At 41.5% G+C, this 21,262-nt stretch overlaps 1 protein-coding gene across 4 annotated transcripts in view; it reads left to right on the top strand.

Moving 5' to 3' along the window:
• Positions 1 to 21,262, top strand: part of TMEM163 (transmembrane protein 163) — a 236,469-nt gene that overhangs the window by 189,959 nt on the left and 25,248 nt on the right. The window contains exon 5 of one of the 4 annotated variants that reach the window (XR_008295296.1): positions 13,991 to 14,034. The exons of the other annotated variants lie outside the window; for them this stretch is intronic. The gene's annotated coding sequence lies outside the window, so the exon portion shown is untranslated. Of the gene's footprint in view, positions 1 to 13,990; positions 14,035 to 21,262 lie in introns of those variants that run through there. 4 annotated transcript variants of the gene reach the window in all.

The following is a 21,262-nucleotide window of genomic DNA, read 5'->3' as shown; positions in this document are numbered from 1 at the left end:
TGGACCTGTCCTTGGAGAAGTCACACCCACTGCATCATTTATCAGTTCTGGTGTGGGATTTAAGAATCAGACCCATTTATGGGCATCTCATCAGAACTCTAAGAAAAGAATAAGGTGGTTTTATTGTTTTGTTTTACGAGTTCAGCATTATGGAAAGATAACAGAGGCAGCAAGAAGGCCTTCTTGTCATCAGCTGAGTGGCACATGGTGGGGGGGGCCAGGTGGTAGCTGACCGTGTTTCAGTCCCAAGTCTTTGGGTTCCCACTTACTGATCTGGAAGTTTGGGGAAGCCAGCAGGCCATAGCCAGACCCCTGACCCCTGGCCTGCAGTAATTCAGCATGAGTATTTGTCCACATCTGAATTAGGAGGTGTAATCAAATGCTCACAGAAGCCAGTCCTGAACGCAGGAGAAGCTCTAGTGTAACCAGTGGTCCATGGGGACAAAAGTGTGCCTGGAGGAAAGGCCTGCCCTCTAGCGGTGCTGTGCAGACTTGCTGTGTAGGTGTGTGGCCCCGGGGATGTCAAGCCTTCCAAGTCTTCCAGACAGTGGAAGCCTGTGTTTAATGTGAAATAAATGGACAACTCATTAAATGTTTTTGAAAACCCTGGTTGGGAGTGGGTGGACAATTTCATGAAGGCCAAATAAAGTATGCCTGTGGCGGTTGAAACCAGGAAACTGGTCTTCAGGGCCATGATGTCATGAATTTAGGTCCAAGTTACAGCCTCATCCTTGCCCTCAACTGCATATCTGCCTTTTTTTCCCTTAGGGTGGTGGGGGGGAAGGAGGGAGAGGGCACAAGTGAATGAGGGGCAGAGAGAGGGGTGGGAGAGAGAGAAGTGGCACTCACCCGAAGCAGGGTTCCAGTTCACCCGAAGCAGGGCTCGAGCTCACCTGGTGCAGGGCTTGAACTCACAGACCATGAGATCATGACCTGAGCTTAAGTCAGATGATTGACTGAGCCACCCAGGCACCCCAGAACAGCCTTTTAAAAAAAAAATTAGGGGCACCTGGGTGGTTCAGTCAGTTGAGTGTCTGACTTTGACTCAGGTCATGATCTCACAGTTTGTAGGTTTGAGCCCCACATGGGACTCTGTGCTGACACTCTGTGTCTCCCTCTCTCTGCCCATGCCCTGCTCATGCTCTGTCTCTCAAAAATGAATACACATTAAAAAAATTTAATTCCAGTGTAGTTAATATACCGTGTTAGTTTCAGGTGTACAATGTAGTAATTTAATAATCCTATACATTTCTCAGTGCTCATCATAAGTGTACTCTTTAATCCCTTTCTCATTTCATCCATTCCCCCACCCACCTCCCTTCTGGTAACCATGAATATGTTCTCTATAGTTAAGAGTCTGTTTTTGGGTTTGTCTCTTCTTTTGTCTCTTTTTTTCCCTTTTTCCATTTGTTTTGTTTCTTAAATTCCACATATGAGTGAAATCATATGGTATTTGTCTTTCTCGTACTGGCTTATTTCACTTAGCATTATGCTCTCTAGCTCCATCCATGTTGTTGCAAATGACAAGACTTCATTCTTTTCTATGGATAAATAATATTCCATTGTATATATATACCACATCTTCTCTATCCATTCATCTATTAAAATTTTTTTAATGCTTTTATTTATTTTTTTGAGAGAGAGCACGCACGAGCGAGCACAAGCAGGTGAGGGGAAGAGAGAGAGGGAGACACAGAATTAAAAGAAGGCTCCAGGCTCTGAGCTGTCAGTACAGAGCCCAACATGGGGCTCGAACTCGTGAACCGCGAGATCATGACCTGAGCTGAAGTCGGACGCTTAACTGACTGAGCCACCCAGGCACCCCTGTATCCATTCATCTATTGATGGACACTTGGAGGAAATCTTCTGCGCTGTGGGTGGAAATGCAAACTGGTGCAGCCCCTGATGAAAAGAGTGTGGAGGTTCCTCAAAATATTAAAAAAAAATACCCTACTATGCAGTAATAACACTGCTGGGTTTTTACCCGAAGAATACAAAAACACTAATCCGAATGGATATATGTACCCCTCTGTTTATTGTAGCATTATTTATAATAGCCAATCAATGGAAGCAGAACTACCTTTTTAGGTGTGATTTCTATCAGGTTGTTTTGACTGTGGGTTTGTCAGAAGCAGCATTTTCCCTACCCCAGGCCTGATCCCTGGTGGCTATTTTACTTTCTTTCTTTTTTTTCCTAATGTTTATTTATTTTTTGAGAGAGATACATATACACATGTGTGTGCATACATGTGTGTGTGCATACATGTATATGTGCACAGAAGAGGGGCAGAGGGGGACAGAAAGAGAGAATCTTTTTTTTTTTTTTAAATATAATTTATTGTCAACTAACATACAGTGTATACGGTGTACTCTTGGCTTCAAGAGTAGGTTCCCATGATTCATCACTTCCATACAACACCCAGTACTCATCCAAACAAGTGCCCTCCTCATTGCCCATCACCCATTTCCCCCTCTCCTCCACTTCCCTCAATTTGTTCTCTGTATTTGTCTCTTTTGGTTTGCCTCCCTCTCTGTTTGAAACTATTTTTCCCCTCCTTTCCTTCCCCCTTGGTCTTCTGTTAAGTTTCTCAAATTCGACCCTGAGTGACAACATATGATACCTGTCTTGCTCTGACTGACTTATTTCACTTAGCATAGTACCCTCCTGCTCCATACACATTGTTACAAATGGCAAGATTTCATTCTTTCTCATTGCCAAGTATTATTCCATTCTATATATAAACCTCATCTTCTTTAGTTGCTGGACTTTAGTTCTTTAGTTGATGGACATTGGGTTCTTTCCATAACTTGGCTATTGTTGATAGTACTGCTATAAACATTAGGGTACATGTGCCCCTACGAATCAGCACTCCTGTATCCTTTGGATAAATTTCTAGTAGTGCTATTGCCAGGTTGTAGGGTAATTCTATTTTTAACTCTTTGAGGAACCTCCACACTGTTTTCCAGAGCAGCTGCACCAGTTTGCTTTCCCACCAACCATGCACGAAGGTTCCCGTTTCTCCACATCCTTGCCAACATCTGTTGTTTCCTGAATTGTTAATTTTAGCCACTCTGACCAGTGTGAGGTGGTATCTCAGTGTGGTTTTGAATTGTATTTCCATGATGATGAGTGCTATTGAGCATCTTTTCATGTGTCTGTTGGCCATCAGGATGTCTTCTTTGGAAAAGTGTACAATCATGTCTTCTGACCATTTCTTCATTGGATTGTTTTTCAGGTGTTGAGATTGTAAGTTCTTTATAGATTTTGGATACTAACCCTTTATCCGATATGCCATTTGCAAATATCTTCTCTCATTCTGCTGGTTGCCTTTTAGTTTTGTTGATTGTTTCCTTTGCAGTGTAGAAGGTTTTTATCTTGATGAGGTCCCAGTAGTTCATTTTTGCTTTTATTTCCCTTGCCTTCAGAGACATGTCAGGTAAGAAGTTGCTGCGGCTTAGGTCAAAGAGGTTGTTGCCTGCTTTCTACTCTAGGTTTTTGGTGGTTTCCTGTCTCACATTTAAGTCTTTCATCCATTTTGAGTTTATTTTTGTGTATGGTGTAAGAGAGTGGTCCAGTTTCATTCTTCTGCATGTTGCTGCCCAGTTCTCCCAGCACAATTTGCTAAAGAGACTGTCTTTATTCCATTGGATATTCTTTTTTTGCTTTGTCAAAGATTAGTTGGCCATACATTTGTGGTCCAACACTAAGTTCTCTATTCTATTCCACTGGTATATGTGTCTGTTTTTATACCAATACCATACTGTCTTGATGATTACATCTTTGTAGTAGAGGCTAAATTCTGGGATTGTGATGCCTCCTGCTTTCGTTTTCTTTTTCAACATTACTTTGGCTGTTTGGGGTCTTTTGTATTTCCATACAAATTTTAGGATTGTTTGTTCCAGCTCTGAGAAGAATGCTGGTGCAATTTTTATTGGGATTGCATTGAATGTGTAGATTGCTTTGGGTAGTATTAACAATATTTATTCTTCCAATCCATGAACATGGAATGTTTTTTCCATTTCTTTGTGCCTTCTTCAATTTCTTTTGTAAGTTTTCTGTAGTTTTCAGCATATAGATCTTTTACATCTTTGGTTAGGTTAATTCCTAGGTATTTTATGGTTCGTGGTGCAGTTATAAGTGAGGTCGCTTTCTTGATTTCTCTTTCTGTTCATTATAGGTGTGTAGAAATGCAACAAATTTCTGTACATTGATTTTGTACCCTGCGACTTTGGTGATCATATATCAGTTCTAGCAGTTGTTCAGTAGAGGCCATATAGAGTATGTCATCTGCAAAAAGTGAAAGTTTGATTTCTTCTTTGCTAGTTTGGATGCCTTTTATTTCATTTTGTTGTCTGAATGCTGATGCTAGGACTTCCAACGCTGTGTTAAACAACAGTGGTGAGAGTGGACACCCCTGTCATGTTCCTGATCCCAGGGGAAAGCTCTCAGTTTTTGCCTATTGAGGATATTAGCTGTAGGCCTTTCATATATGATTTTTATATGATTTTTACCATATGTTCCTTCTATCCTGACTTTCCTGAGAGTTTTTATTTAGAAAGGATGCTGTATTTTGTCAAAGACTTTTTCTGCATCTATTGACAGGATCATATGGTTCTTATCCTTTCTTCTATTAATGTGATGTATCACATTGATTGATTTGCGAATATTGAATCAGCCCTGCAGCCCACAAATGAATCCCACTTGATCATGGTGAATAATTCTTTTAATATGCTGTTGAATTTGATTTGCTAGTATCTTGTTGAGAAGTTTTGCATCTGTGTTCATCAGGGATATTGGCCTATAATTCTCCTTTTTTGTGGGGTCTCTGTCTGGTTTGGGAATCAAGGTAATGCTGGCTTTATAGATTGAGTCCAGAAGCTTTCCTTCCATTTCTGTTTTTTGGAACAGCTTGAGAAGGATAGGTATTAACTCTCCTTTAAATGTCTGGTAGAATTACCCTGGGAAGCCATCTGGCCCAGGACTCTTATTTATTTGGAGATTTTTGGTAACTGATTCAATTTCTTCACTAGTTATGGGTCTTTTCAGATTTTCTATTTCTTCCCATTTGAGTTTTGGTAGTGTGTGGATGTCTAGGAATTTGTCCATTTCTTCCAGGTTGTCCAGCTTGTTGGCATATAATTTTTCATAGTATTCTCTAATAATTGTTTGTATTTCTGTGGTGTAGGTTGTGAGCTCTCCTCTTTCATTTCATGATTTAGCTATTTGGGTTCTGTCTATTTTCTTTTTGAGAAGTCTGGCTAGGGGTGTATCAATTTTGTTTATTCTTTCAAAAAACCAGCTGTTAGATCCATTGATCAGTTACACCGGTGTTTGTTTTTGTTTTTTGGATTCTATATTGTTTATTTCTGCTCTAATCTTTATTATTTCTCTTCTTCTGCTGGCTTTGGGGTTTCTTTGCTGTTCTTCTTCTAGTTCCTTTATGTATGTGGTTAGGTTTTGTATTTGGTATTTTTCTTGTTTCTTAAGATAGGCCTGGATTGCAATGTATTTTACTCTTTAGACTGCCTTTGTTGCATCCCACCGAGTTTGGACTGTTCTGTTTTCATTTTCATTTGCTTCCATATATTTTTTTAATTGCTTCATTAATTACCTGGTTGACATATTCATTCTTTAGTAGGATGTTCTCTCACCTCCATGCATTTGGAGGCTTTCCAAATTTTTCCTTGTGGTTGATTTCAAGTTTCATAGGATTGTGATCTGAAAATATACACGATATTATCTCAATTCTTTTATATTTATTGAGGGATGTTTGTGATCCAGTATATGATCTGTCTAGAATATTCCATGTGCGCTCAAGAAGAATGTGTATTCTGCTGCTTTTGGATGAAAAGTTCCGAATATATCTGTCAAGTCCATCTGGTTTAGTGTATCATCAAGGCCATTGTTTCCTTGTTGATTTTTCTGGCTAGATGATCTGTCCGTTGTTGTAAGTGGGGCATTAAAGTCCCCTGCAGTTACCATATTCTTATCAATAAGATTGCTTATATTTGTGATTACTTGATTTATATATTTGGGTGTTCCAAATTGGATGCATAAACATTTACAATTGTTAGCTCTTCTTGATGGTTAGATCCCCAATTATATCATCATGACCTTCTTCGTCTCTTGTTACAGTCTTTAGTTTAAAATTTAGTTTATCTGATGTAAGTATGGCTACTCCAGCTTTCTTTTGAGTTCCAGTAGCATGATAGATAGTTCTCCATCCCCTCACTTTAAATCTGAGGGTGTCCTCAGGTCTAAAGTGCTTTCAACAATATCTAAATCAAGGAAAGAGCCCAAATATCCATCAAATGATGAATGGATAAAGAAGATGTGGTTTGTATATAGAATGGAATACTACTTGGAAATGAGAAAGAATGAAATCCTGCCATTTGCAACAATGTGGATGGAGCTGGAGGGTATTATGCTAAGTGAAATAAGTCAGTCAGTGAAAGACAGATATTATATGTTTTCACTCATGTGTGTAACTTGAGAAACTTAACAGAAGACCTTGGGAGAAGGGAAGGAGGAAACATAGTTTCAAACACAGAAGGAGGCAAACCCATAAGAGACTCTTAAACACTGAGAACAAACTGAGGGTTAATGGGGGGGGGACAGGGGAGAGGGGGAAAATGGGTGATGGGCATTGAGGAGGGTACTTGCTGGGATGAGCACTGGCTGTTGTATGTAAACGACAAATCATGGGAATCTACCCCCAAAACCAAGAGCACACTGTACACACTGTTAGCCAATTTGACAATAAATTATATTAAAAAAAACTGTAAATGTAAAATGAAAATGTAAAATGTAAAAAGAACACCGAAAAAAATGAGTCTCTTGTAGACAGCATATAATGGATCTTAATTTTTTATCCATTCTGATACCCTATGTCTTTTTATAGGGGCATTTAGTCCATTTCCTTTCGGAGTTATTATTGAAAGATATGGATTTAGTGTCACTGTGTTATCTGTAGGTTTCACACTTGTGGTGATATCTCTGGTCCTTTGTAATCTTTGCAGCATTCCACTCACAGAGTCCCCTTTAGGATCTCCTGCAGGGCTGGTTTAGAACCAGCCTCCTTCAGTTTTTGTTTGTCTGGGAAAGCCTTTATCTCTCCTTCTATTCTGAATGGCAGCCTTGTGGATAAAGGATTCTTGGCTGCATATTTTTCCTATTCAGTGCATTGAATGTGTCCTGCCACTTCCTACTGGCCTGCCAGGTTTGAGTGGACAGGTCTGCTACTACCCTTATGTAGTAAGGTAATACTCTTGTAGGTTAAGGCCCATTTGTCTCTAGCTGCTTCAGAATTCTCTCTTTATCTCTGTATTTTGCCAGTTTCACTATGACATGCCGTGGTGAAGACCTATTTTTGTTGAGTCTGAAGGGAGTTCTGTGTGCCTCCTGGATTTGGATGTCTGCTTCCTCCCCCAGATTAGGGAAGTTCTCAGCTATAATTTGTTCAAGTAAACCTTCTGCCCCTGTCTCTCTCTCTCTCTCTCTCTCTCTCTCTCTCTCTCTCTTTCTTTCTTTCTCTCTCTCTTTCTCTCTCTCTCTCTCTCCCCCTCCCTCTTGCTCTCTCTCCCCCTCTCTCCCTCCCTCCCCTTTCCCCCACCTCTCTCTTTCTCATCTTAAGCAGGCTCCATGCTCAGTGCAGAGCCTGACCCATGACTCAGTCCAACCACCATGGGACTATGACCTGATCCAAAATCGAGAGTCGGACAGTCAACCAACTGAGCCACCCAGGCACATCAATGACTTTCTTTTTAATGTAGCTGCACAATTCTCAGAGTGAGAATAATTGCAAGAATGTGTAAGCTTTGACTAAGAAAGCTATGCAATTAAGAATTTCCCAACTATGAAGTATAGTGACTGAACTGTGGCTGTGTCGCTGGGCCCTCAGCGTCGTGCTAGAGAAGCCAGACCAGTGGGCTCTCCAGGGGCCCCAGCACAGGAATCTGTGCCTTCGACTGCAAGGGCTTCATGACTAAATGGTGCAGTCTGTCCTGCACAACCTGCACATGACCACATAGGATCCTTAATGAAACAGATTCCAAAATAACCTTCTCAGACACTCTATCTGAACTGTGCTTCTAGAAATCGGGAGAATGGGCAGTGCCTCAAGTGTAGTAGTTGCCTTGTGTATTCGGGTTGCTTTGAAAAGAACATCACCTTCTTACCGTTTTTACCCCCAGCATGCCCTGCTTATGTTGAGAAGGGACAGGTGGTGTGTTTCTCCTTTTTGGTAGATGTGGGGGCTCTGAAGCTGAAGTGATCTCCTTGAGGTGGTCAGCGGCAGAGCCTAGGCTTGAATCTTTGTCTCCTAGTTCATAGCTGTCTTGGCTGCTGGTACTCTGGGGCTACTATGGTCCTGTTCTTTGGCTTTTCAGGTCTGGCCCTCCTGAGCTCTTATACTGAGAGGGGCTTCTGCTAGGGCTGTCTTGGAAGGGGAGGTCCAGGCCCCCAGCAAGTCCCATCTCTAGCCTTTCTGGCTACTCCTGCTACCTCCACTCTTTACCATTCTCTGTCCAGATTATTTGCCTCTTGAAAACCCCATAGGCAGGTTAGCCAAGAAGTGATGCAGGATGCTGTGGGACAAGTATGGAATGAGGGAGCCATGGGATGCATGGAACCACATGGAAGGAAGCGCTTTAGGGGAGCTGCTTAGCATGGCAGAAGGTATGTGGGTGTGGGAGGCTGACCTGTTGGAGGTGTGGGCCCCTCTTGGCCTGTCCTTACCCATGAGACCAGTTGCTTAGCCTCCCTGACCCTTTCTCATTTGTAAACTGGAGATAATACTCATGTCAGAGGTTTAGGATAAGATCAAATGAGCCATTTATTTAAAATAACAGTCATTAGAAGACAGTGCTACTGTTGAGGCTGCTGCTCCCAACATTCTGATTTTTGGTGTTTCCGAATCACTGATCAAAGTCACCCTGAGTTGTGACCTGAGATAACCACAGACTTGGTCCCTCAGTCCCCTGGCTGGATGGAGCTGGTGGTGTTTTCTCTGAGATTAGGGGGCCATAGCTAATCTTGGGCCAGTCTTTGGGAGAACACTCAACACATTGTGGGAAGACCTGGCCTCCAAGCCTACCTCCCAACTGATCAGATTTGTGACTGTTAGTAAATCATGTCTCTTCTATGAGCAAGACTCTCATCTGTGTAGATGGGCGTCAGGTCACCTACTCCACCAGAAAGAAATGTTACAATGAATGTGAAAATGCTCTCTAAGCTGTTGTGCTTCACAAAAGAAAGAGTGTATCTTGGTTCTGATTCTAAGGCCATAGCAGTCCCATCCTTGCTTATGAGCTTCTCAGTGTCCTGTTTAGTTGGACTGGCTCATTGCTTCTTCTGCCTGTAGTGGACCAAGACTTCTTCACCCTGAGCTCCTAGCTGTTGTCTGGGTCCAATCTCCTTAAGTGGTCATGTGGCAGTAATAGTGATTACAATTGTAATTAAAATAGCTACAGATTGGTGATAAATAATATATGGCTATGTGTTGATAATAATAATCATACCATTTGAATGTCTGCTAGTCCCCAGACCTTCTGTCTAGGCACTGAAGATTCAAAGTCAAGTAGCACTAGTGGCTAGAGTTTTTTCATTGCTCTGCAAAGCCCTTGACTTCTTATAGGAGCTGGATTTTGCTCCCAGGGAATTCACAGTTGGAGAAAGCCCCATCTACTGATACATTCAGTTTATGGTGATAAGGGTTGCGATAGAAACAATCATGTGAGAATACAGTGAATGCTTCCATATTAAGCCTAGAGGTGGAGGAGGTGTGTTGGGGCTTTCTTGGAGGAGCAGACCCTCCATATAACATCTGAGGAAGAGTGGGAATTGGCAAGGTGGGCTTTTGCAGAGAAGGGGGTAGGGTGAAGTCTAGGAGGAGGAGGCTGTTATAGGCATAGCAGTGGCAGCAGGAGCCTGTGTTCATGTTTCTCCCCCACCCCCCTCTGTCTCTTCTCTGTTTCCTTTGTGCACCAGTGTCTCTGGGTAGGAGGAAGGAATTGAGAGAGAAAAATGCAAAGAAGGAGGAGGCAAAGGAAGAAGGGAAAAATAACTTTGTGTTATAAGTCAGAAATGTTTGCTTAGCATAATTTTGATTCTTCCTTTAGTAGCAAGGTTGTCCTTCAAGTCTCCCTTGACTATCTGTCTACTAAGTTCTTGTCTCAGATGCCAGCTTACCCACCAGAACAAAGGAACTTCTAGCAATGAAAGTGAACCCCTTTAAGCTGCTCATTTTCTTGCTTTGTTTCATCTCCAGTCCTTGCTGAATGTGAAGGCAGCCCCTGGCATAGTGGCCATCTTCTTGCATTGGTGTATCTGTTCAACAAGTATCTCCCACACTTGAAGGTTGGGCTGGCTCTGCAGAAGGTCCGTGGTGTTCCCGCAGGAGCCGCAGGTGGGATTCTACTCTTAGGAGCAAAACCAGAGATAAACCTCTCGTAAAGGACATTTCAGGATTGTACTTGCAAGGTTACAGCCAAGAATGTGCCCAAGGATTTTCCTACCTGTGGAAGTGACTGATTCTTGAATTCATAGGCTTTTGATTTGTAGGATTTGATACTATTCCCAGCTCAGGTTGCATAATGCTGTGGGCTCCTCCTTGTGCAGTAATCTGTACTGACTGTGAAGTGTTTAGCATTCAGCACTGCACTATAGCTTGGCTTGGTAGGAGTTATTTCTAGGCTCTTAAGCCGCAATTACTATGCTCTCAGAGAGTCTCTACCTTATGCAGAGGGTGGAGACAAGTTGACAAGTCTCCTTCCCACACCTCTGTTGTCAGTTTCCTTTCTTCCTACCCTTCCTCTCAGGACCTCTCCCCTTCCCACACTTAACCCTTTGAGCTCCCTCCTTGCCCACCTCCTTGGAAATCTCATTTCTACCCTCATTCCTTCTCTTTCTGGCCTCTTTAGTCACTCCCTGCCTTCTTACCCAGCATTTTCTCTCTAGCCCTTTTTCCCCCCACCTCCCTTCAGCCTGTGCTGTTCTTGAAAGTGCTCTATCTGAAAACACTCACCCCTCCCTTCCCATTCTTCTTGTCACCTCAGTTTCAAACCCTGCCTCCCCTCAGCCTGCACTTGGCAGTCTTACAAGCCCATTCATTATGGTGTCCTTTTTGAGACAAAAAAAAAACCCTGTTGAACAGAAGGAAATGAGGAAGAAAGGTGGGGCAAGCATAAAGGTTTGGGGCCAGGTAAGTGGCTTCACAGAGGTGCTGCCCACCAGTCAGCTTGCCAGCCTCAGGTTGCCTGAGGCAAGTGCCTCATTCATGGGAGTGAGTTTTTAACGGTTCCTTCAGCTGTGAGTGAGTACTCTGGGGCAGTGTAGTCTTGTGGCTAAGGATGTGGGAACTAAAGTCAGGGACATAGGTCCCAACTCTGCCACCTTTTAACTAGAACTATCTGGGCAGGTTGTTTATCCTTTCTCTGCCTCAGTTTCTTTCTTTATTTTTTAATGTTTATTTATTTTTGAGAGAGAATCAACGGGGGATGGGCAAAGAGAGGAGAACAGAGGATTTGAAGCAGGCTCTGTGCTGACAGCAGAGAGCCCGATATGGGGCTTGAACTCATGAACTGTGAGATCATGACCTGAGCCGAAGTTGGATGCTTAACCGACTGAGCCACCCATTCATTCCAGTTTCTTTGTTTTTAAAATAGAATTAATAATGGTACTCTCTTTGTAAGACTGTTAAGAAAACAAAAAGATGTAGGTAATGTACTTAGCATATAACTATTGAATAAATGTTGGCTGATACTGCTGTTGGACCAGAGAAGAAGTTTCTAAGGAAGCGGGTGGACCTTTAGTTCTATAATTTCTGGATCTGCCATCAGCAATAGACAGATCATCTTCAGTATGACATGCTCTCAAGCATAACTCTGATTTGTATTATCTCATACTTAAAACACACACACACACACACACACACACACACACACACACACATTCAAGGTCTTTGAGATCCCCTCTGCCAATATCTCCTCAGCACTGCAAAAAGAAAGGCAGAAATTTGTGGTGTCAGACATCACTATTGTCCCAGGCTTGTTACCTCAAACAGAATAATTCCATTACCTCAGCAAGACTGACCTCTTCATTCATCCTATAGCTAGGGGCCTACAGACTTCTACACAGAAGAAACTAAGCACGGATGAAAGCAGATTCTTATTGGCTTGAATGAGTTCAAGGAGAATAAAGAGTCCAAAAATAGATCCACACATATCTGGTTAACTGGTTTTCGACAAAGGTGTTAAGGCAATTCAATGGAGGAAAGGAAAGTTTTGTCAGTAAATGTTTCTGGAGCAACTAGGTAGCCATATGGACAAAAATGGACACCAGCCTTTATATAGAAATTAACTCAAAATGGATCATAATCCTCAATGTAAAATCTAAAACTCCAAAGCTTCCAAAAGAAAACAAAGGAGGACATCTTTGCAGTCTTGGGACAGGCAAAGTTTCTTAGGTATGGCATGAAGAGCATGAACCATTAAAATAAAAAAAAATTGAAAATTGGAATTTATCAAAATAAAAAACCTTGGCTCTTCCAAGATGCCATTAAGAAAATGACCAGACAGCACAGATAACACACATGTATATCAGACAAAAGACTTCTATCCAGAATATATAAAGAAGAGCTGATGATAATAAGATCAACAACCCAGTAAGGGAATCCTCCCTTCCATTTCGTCTTTCTCCATGAAGTCTTTATGTCCGGTAGTGAAAGTTTGTTCTCCATAAGGACTTTATACATTTTTATTAAGATTATTCCTTGATATTTTGTGAGCTTTGTTGCTTTTTTAAGGGTTAATACTTCTTTCACTTCTATATTATTACTGAATTAACACTAATGATATTTGGATATTGATCTTGTTAACCTATAACCTTGCTAGGTTTTGTTTTGTTTTATCAGTTGATTATTTTGGATGTTTTATTTGAACAACAGCTCCTCTCTCCTTTCCAATTCTAATATTTCTCTTTTTTTCTTATTTATTAGCCAAGGTCTTCAATACACTATTAAATAGTTTGCTGCTGATTTTGGAGTGACTATTCAATTTCTTGTTTGTTAAGAGTACTTTTTTTTTTTTAAATCACAAATAGATGCTGAATTTTGAGTGCGATTTCTGTATGTACTGAGATAATTATTTTCCATTAAGAGGTTAATATTTTTAATTAATCAATATTCTAATATTGAGGCATCCTTGAATTCTTGAAACAAACCCTATTCATCCAGAAAGTATTATTCTTTTAATTCATTGGTCATTTTTGCTTACTATTTCATTTAGGATTTTTTCATCTTTGCTCATAAGTGACATTAGTCTAAAGACCCTGTCCTTGTGTACCACATATAATGAGTTCTGTAGCTTTTCTGTTCTTTTTCTGTGCTTTGGAGTACTGGTTATACTGTAGAAATTATTTGTTCCTTAAGTTTTAGTAGAATTTACCTGCCAAGTGGAGCCTATTGCCTTTTGGAGAGGCAGTAAAGTACATCCTCTGTTAAGATAGTGATTTCTAGAGCCAGACTGCCTCTGTGCATTAGCTGTGAGACATGGACAAGTTATCTCACTGCTTTGGCTCCAGTTTTCTCCTCTGTAAAATATGTATAATAAACACAATATTAGTACCTATCCCATAGAGTTGTAAGAATCAGCCCAGTTAATTCATGTAAAAAGCATTTTAAAAAGTATTCAGCACTTTGTTCTATTATTATTATCACCACTATTCCTGATTTTTTTCCCCCTGCTGCCTCAAACATTTTTATAGTTTATAGTTTTGGAACAATTTTCAAAATTCATTTTTCTAGAAAATTCCCCATTTTATCTAGGCTTTCAAATTTATTGCATTGAATTTGCTCATATTATTTGCAAAAGATTTTTTTAAAAACCTTAAATCCATCTGTACTTATGTGCCTTATTTTATTGCTAATGTTTATTTGTGCTGTTGCTTTTTGTTTTTTAAGCCAGCTTACCAAAAGTTTATTCATCTTTTTAGAAAACCTGCATTTGATTTCATGGATCACGCTGATTTGCTTTCTACTTCATTAAGCTCTCATCTTTAGTAGTTCCTGCTATTTTGTTCACACTTGGTTTTTGGGGGCGGGTAAGTAAGTTTTATGTTTTTTATTTTTCCTTTTTAATTTTTGCTGTTGGCGTTTCATTTTCCCCCGTTTTGTTTTCAGACTAAGAGAGGGACAAAATAGACATTTATGGAAGGTGCAGCAAAAACACTTTGCACAGAAGTGTGTTCTGCACATTGTATCTTTTAGGCGCTGGGCAAGTTTTAGATTCTGACCTCACCTACACTCTGCCAGATAAGGACCTCTGATGGACCCCTGATATATATATTATATATTACATATTATATATTACATATTAAATATTACATATTATATATTATTATATTATGTATTATGCATTATGTATTATATATTATGTATTATGTATTATATATTATATATTATATAATATGTATATTAAAGCTTTTGTTTCTTTTTGAGAGACAGCGAGGGTAGGAGAGGGGCAGAGAGAGAGAGAATCCCAAGCAGGCTTAGTGCTGTTAGTGTAGAGGCTGATGTGGGACTCGAACTCACAAACCACGAGATAACGACCTGAGCCAAAATCAAGAATCAGATGCTTAACCGATTGAGCCACCTAGGTGTCCTGAAGGCCTGATATTTATACATCTGAAAAACAATTCAGATTCTCTGGTGACTGAATCACAGTGAGAGCTCTTAGGGTAACCGACTAACAGAGCAGGGCAGGAGTGTAAGTGTGTTACCCAGTGTGATGTCAGGTTTCCGTGTTGAACATTGTGTACAGCTGCTAGGCTGTAGTCTCCAGTTATTCAGTCAAACACTACTCAGGTATTGCTGGGAAGGAATTTCATGGAAGTGATTAATGTCTGTAATCAGTTGACTTTAAGTAAAGGAGATGATCCTCAGTAATCTGGGTGGGCTTGATGCAGTCAGTTGAAAGACTTTAAGAGCAGAGAGGAGGCTTCCCTGAGGAAGAAGCAACTCTTCCTGTGGAGAGCAGCTTCAGCTGGTGCCTGTGTTCCAGCCTGCCCTTCCGGCCAGTTGGCCCCCTGGATCTTGGACTTGCCTTGCCTGTCCCCACAGTCATACAAGTCATCTCCTTGCAGTACCTCTCTTAATATGGGTACCCTGCTGGTTCTCTTTCTCTGACTAATATACTCACAAATTACTGCCCTGAAGTATTTTCTTTATATTGAGTTTTGGTTTTTATCCAAGTAGTGCATGTTTATAATTTAAATTACCATTTATTCTACAAGAGTCATTAAAAAAAAATCACCCCCTTTCTAGAAGTAGCCATTTATAACTTTCAACCTCCACTTCTCTAAGCAGCATGCATATGTTGCTACTTTTTGCTTTGTCAGTTACAGGCATGCTTTCTTGACTTCTTACTCTGGTGGGCTCTTTAAGCATCCCTCATTACCTCCCAGTGTATTTGCATTGGCATTTTGATTAGATCAACACTCCATATTATTATGAGGATTGTAAATATTATTTGTAGTTGAGCCTACATGGCTTTACTTTTTTCTTTTATTTTTTTCTTTCTTGCATTACACTGTGTGTTCCCTGATGCTAGCAAATGACATGTAATATAAATTACACACACACACACACACACACACACACACACACGTGCACATTCTAGGTCAGCTCCACAGTTGTTATCTTGGGATCTCATTCACTGTAATCCTGGGTTGTAGCTTACTGGATCCCATGTTGTTGTCTTTCATGGCATGCTCCACTGTTGGGGAGGAACTTATCCTTAAGTAGCTTTCTAAGAACAGATAGAAGGAAGGCAACATTTTTTGCAGCTTAAAATGTCTGAAACTGTTGCTGTTCTAGCCTCACACTATTTGGTAGGTTTCCTGGATGGAAATGAGTTTCTGAAGCTCCACTGTCTTCTAGTATTTCTAGTGTTGCTTTTTAGAAATTTAATTCTATTTAATAACCTGCTTTTGTTGTTGTTTTTGTTGTTTAAAGCCCTTTGGTCCCTCTAGAAGGCAAGATCTTCCATTCGTCCTCAGTGTTCTGGCTTTCCCAAAGGCTGGCTATCTGATTATATTTAAGAAAAATGTATTTATGATCGTATGGGGGTGAGACTTCTCAAATATGATCTTAATACTAGAGCGGGAGATTTTAACCTAGTTTTTGGGTTCATGGATGGTATTTAGAGGATCCATGAACTTCGGTTGGGAAGAAATCATGTCTTCTTTTGCATTTACCCTTTATCTGAAATTTAGCCTTTTCTTCCATCATAAAATTAGGCAATAAACCACAGCGGGTAATATTAGAGTCCTTGTAACTTTGTCACCAGTGAAAATCAGATCTTGTTTGTCTAAGACTAGTTTTGGCAGATATCTCAAAATATTTTTTGTGCTTATCACAAAATAACTGTTCTTAATTGATCTGCTTTTATATTTTGCGATTTAATACATTAATTTAGAAGCACCTATTAAAGCACAGTTTTTTATATCTTACTAGATGTATGCTACTATAATTTGTTTCTAAGTCTACATATTTTATTATTTTATTCTATGCACTTAAAGTCATTTTCTCTATTCTGTGGGTTACTCAACTTTGTGGGGTAGTAGGTAAATTACCTTAACATCTCTTTTCAATGCAGTAATAACCCCTGCCTCCAGTGGAACCTGGCGTGCCCAGTGTGAAGAGCCTTTGTTTTGCTCTCTGCAGTGCATATGCTTTATTGCTTATTGGGGAACTGTACCAACACGCTCAGCAGTGGGGGAGGGGGCCCAGGCCTCTTAGGGACATTGTCAGTTAATCTCACCCCCCCCACCCCCGCCTTTTAGTCCTACCTCTTTCATTGCTGTTGCAGTAGCATCTAGTGGCATTGATTCCTGAGCTTTCAGGAGTTCTGATATGTTCTTGCCCTTACCGCCTGCTCTAAGATTCCACCATTTTTTGCACTTCTGGCAGGTACAACTCTTTTGTCTACTTTCCCAACTGACATAGTTTTGTGGCTATTGTCCTTGGGGTTTATGCTTAAAAAAAAAAAAAGAAAGAAAAGAAAAATCCCTGTGCTTCCATTTAGTAGTTCTTAGAAAACCTGTATGTTTGTGACTATTTCAGTATCTTCAGGTGGAATCTCTTCTGATTTTTAAGGCATTGCCAATGTTCTTAGCATTGTGAATTGTTTGTTCTTTTCCTTTTATTTCATCAACCTTGAAAGTCAGGGCCATCAGGCAACTTTACAGGAAGACTGTCCTATATATCTATGTGTAGTAGAATTTAGGTCAGACAGCTAGGGGTTTGAATACCTTCTGTATTACTGACCAACTGTGTGACCCGACCCTAGGCAGGTTACTTAGCCTTTTTGTTTGTAGTCATAATTTCTACATAGCAGGAATCTTGAAATGTTTATGTTTAAAATGAGATTAAATTGTCTATTAAGGCTTTGGAAAAAAGCCTTGTCTGTAATGGGCATTAATAGTAGTATGGCTTGCATTGTTAGGATTGTTACATAAGGAAATCTCTAGTTTGATATAGGGGTATTGGCATGTTATTCATACCAACAAAGGTAGAAAAGCAGGCAGCCAGAAGATTGTGCTTCCTTTGTGAAACAGAGCTGTTCAAACGCAGCAGTAGCTCTGTGTCATGAGGGGTTAGCGACGCGTTTTCATGCTTTGTTCAGGTTTTAGGGACCCCCAGAGGGATCACTTCCTTTAAATGTCCCATGGTTACGGGGGAGAAAGTGTGTGATTGCCTCCAGAATGGCTCATCTCCAATTCTGTGGCAGTCAGCGTTCAGGGGTTAGGATGCTTGCTCCCCGTGAGCCTGGCTTTCCTATCTTGCATCAGAAAACAGCAATCAGACTGCCGCCTCGTGTGACAGAAGCCAGGCTGCCTCTTGGCATGGCAGCCAAGCACTTGAAAGTGCCCCCTTGTCCCTGACGCAGTCACAGTGCCTCGGCTGACGCCATCTTGTCCTCCTCTGAAGCACCTCGTGACCCTGGCAGTGTCAGCTCTGTGGTGCCCATGGAGCTGGGCATCTGTTCCCTTCACACGACTGCAGGTCCTCCACTGTCAGGTTGGCCAATCTGGCCAGAAATCCCAAAGGACTGGGATCCCAAGCCCCACCAGTGGCCCAGGTCCAGTGGCTGCACAACCTTTGTTTGCATGAGTGTGTGAACACCAACTCTTGACCGCCTGACATCAAAGTGGTCTGATGCTAATTTAAAAATTGTGAAGTCATTTAATGTGAATCCGTGGCAATTTGTCAATATAATTTAATAACCGGGGGGAAATTGAGGGCTCATGCTTGGTGTAATTTCCTCCACATCTGCCATTTTTCTCGTTGGCTGGGGAAAGGGGGTGTGATGAAAAGATCTGAGGATGAGAGTGACTTTTAATTTCACCTGGGGCCATAAATCGATACACATTTATTATTCAGCCAGCACTAGCATTTCCCTGGATAATTCTGTAACACATGTAGTGTCAGGATGATTTGAAATTTGTCCTCATTAGGAAAGCAAAGGACGCCTTTTTTTTGCAAGCGTAAGCAAGCGAGCCTCCCTATCCCCCCACGTGCTGTCACACATCTTATGAAAAGGGAAAGTGTTGTTCTTAGGGGAAAGGGCGAGTTGGATTTTCAGACACAGCCCCTGTCTGATGTTAGTGGCCACAGTTCACTGTGACCTCAAATTGCAACTGCTGATGTCAACAATGATAAGGAATAAGCTTAAAGTAGGAGGTGACAAGTGAAACTGCAAAAAAAAAAAAAAAATCATTTGTACGAAAGGTTTTCCTGTGAGCAGCACCATGAATAAAATTGCTTTGAGATGAGGCTGTATGGAAAAATGGGGGTGGTTGCAGGAAGGATGCAGAAACTCAGTGCTATGGTGTTAGAAACTGCCTCTGGCTGCTGATCAGCCAGAGACACGGGTTGTCCATTTTATGTGATGGTGTGAATCAGTCACAAGAGGACTATGGCTGGCAGGTGTTCGCTTACCTCTGTTTTGGGGCAAGGGTTACTGGTGGGAGTGATGGGCAGTGTGGTAGTGTGTCTTGCTGCAGTGACACAATATCATAGATGGGGTGATTTGACCAGTAAACCTTTATTTCTCCCAACTCTGGATGCAGGCAAGTCTGAGATTGAGCTGCCAGCAGATGTGGTGTCTGGTGAGAGGCACTCTTCCTGGCTTACAGATGGCTGCCTTTTTTTTTTTAAATGTTTTATTTATTTTTGAGAGAGAGACAGAGTGCGAATGGGGGAGGGGCAGAGAAAGAGGGAGACACAGAATCTGAAGCAGGCTCTAGGCTCTGAGCTGTCAGCATAGAGCCTGACACGGGGCTTGAACTCGCAAACTGTGAGATTATGATCTGAGCTAAAATCAGACACTTAGCTGACTGAGCCACCCAGGTACCCCTGGCTTTGTTTTTTAAAGTTTATTTTATTTATTTTGTGGGGGGGAGGATGAGGGAAGAGAGAGGAGGGGCAGAGAGAGGGAGAGAGAATCTCAAGCAGGCTTTGCACTGTCAGTGTGTAGTCCAAAGAGTGGCTTGAACTCATGAACCATGAGATCATGACCTGAGCCGAAGTTGGAAGCTGAACCGACTGGGCCCCCTAGGTGCCCTCAGATGGCTCCCTTCTTGCTGTTGTCCTCACATGACAGAGAGTGAGATCCTTGTGAGGACACTAATCCCATTCGTGAGGACGCCACCCTCTTGACCCAGTTACCTCCTAAAGGCCTCACTCCTCAATGCAATCACAGTGTGGATTAGGGCTACAACAGATGATTTGGGGTGGGGGGAGGGGGACACGTCCCTAGCAGGGAGAGCAGGTGGAGTTGTGTGAGCCTAGCAAGTCAAAGGGGTTAGAAGGTTTCCCTGAGACAGCCTGACAGCCAAGACCTTGGTCAATGACTAGGCTGGACTTTTTAGAGGCTGCTGGGAGAGATTGTTCTAGCAGCTTGTCCACTGGAGTTCATTTCACCCTGGTATTTTGACCTGTAGGTACAGCTATCAACAGCAGGTGGTCTCCTGTGTTAGGTGTGGGGACCAGACCCCACCAGCTTCCTTCCTGTTTCTTCACCTGTTCCGTACATTGTCAACCCCCCATCTCCTTAGGGAAGCTGACTAGAAAAACCTGGTGTCAACAGGAGGTGTTTAGATTGAATTATAAAAAAGCCTTTCATGTGGAGGGCTGTGAAACTAATCACTAGAGTAAGACACAATGACAATACAGAACACACTTGGTGCCTGCAGCGCATGGCTACATCTCAACCATTTCTTATATTGACAAGAAAGAAGCCAGACAGAACAACACATACAGTGTGGTTTCGTGTATGTAAAATCCAGAAAATAGACGAAATTACTCTCAGGTGATTGTAGTCAGAAAGTGGTCGCAGGGGGTGGAGAAAGGGACACATAGGAATCTTCCATGGTAATGGAAATGTTCTATATTTTGTTTTGTGAGTGGTTAAATGGGTGTTACTATTGACATAATGCGTCAAATCAAATGTCTAAAAGCTGCGCCTTTTATTGTATGTTAATTACACCTCAATAAAAAGGTATATCATATTTAAAACAAACAAAACTAATCCCTAGATGCCCCTTTGAGGCTGGGTGTTAGTCAGCTGTGATGAATGTTAGCTCTGTGTTTGTTTGCTGAACTCAAGGCTGATTGCCTTGCCTAACTGCTTCCTTTGACCATTTGCCAGGTCGTAATGTTTATCGGCACCTCTCCTGCACTTGTCTCGACCACCTCCTAGCCTAGCTTTATCCCAGTTCAGAGACAATAACCTGCTTGTTTCCAAATCAGTACTATCCAAGAAAGCTTTCTGTGATGATGGAAATGTTCTAAATCTGCACTCTCCAACATGATAACCAAGAGCCATATGTGGCTACTGAGCATTTGAAATGTGGCTAGTCAAATGAGGAACTGAGTTTTCACTTTTGTTACTTATAAATTTAAATGGCCACACATATGTTTAAATGTGAAAAATACTATTTTTAAAAAAAAGATCAGGGGATGGGGAGGGATCACCTCACTGAGCAGGTGATATTTGAGCACAAGTATGATGCAAGTGAGGGAATGAGGGAGCGCAGCGTGAGCAAAAGTCCTGAGGTAGGAGCATGTTCCATGTGCTAGAGGAGAAGGGCAGAGACTGGAGCAAAGTGAGAAAAGGGGAGAGTGGTAAAGGTAAGGGCAGAGGAGTCCGCTTCATCCACTTGGTTTGGTTTAGTTTGGCTGGCTGGGAAGAGGTGGAAAAG

Source organism: Acinonyx jubatus, chromosome C1 (assembly GCF_027475565.1).
Source record: "Acinonyx jubatus isolate Ajub_Pintada_27869175 chromosome C1, VMU_Ajub_asm_v1.0, whole genome shotgun sequence".
NCBI lineage: Eukaryota > Metazoa > Chordata > Mammalia > Carnivora > Felidae > Acinonyx > Acinonyx jubatus.
The sequence above is the reverse complement of the archived record's forward strand: the minus strand, read 5'-3'. Positions and strand labels throughout refer to the sequence as shown.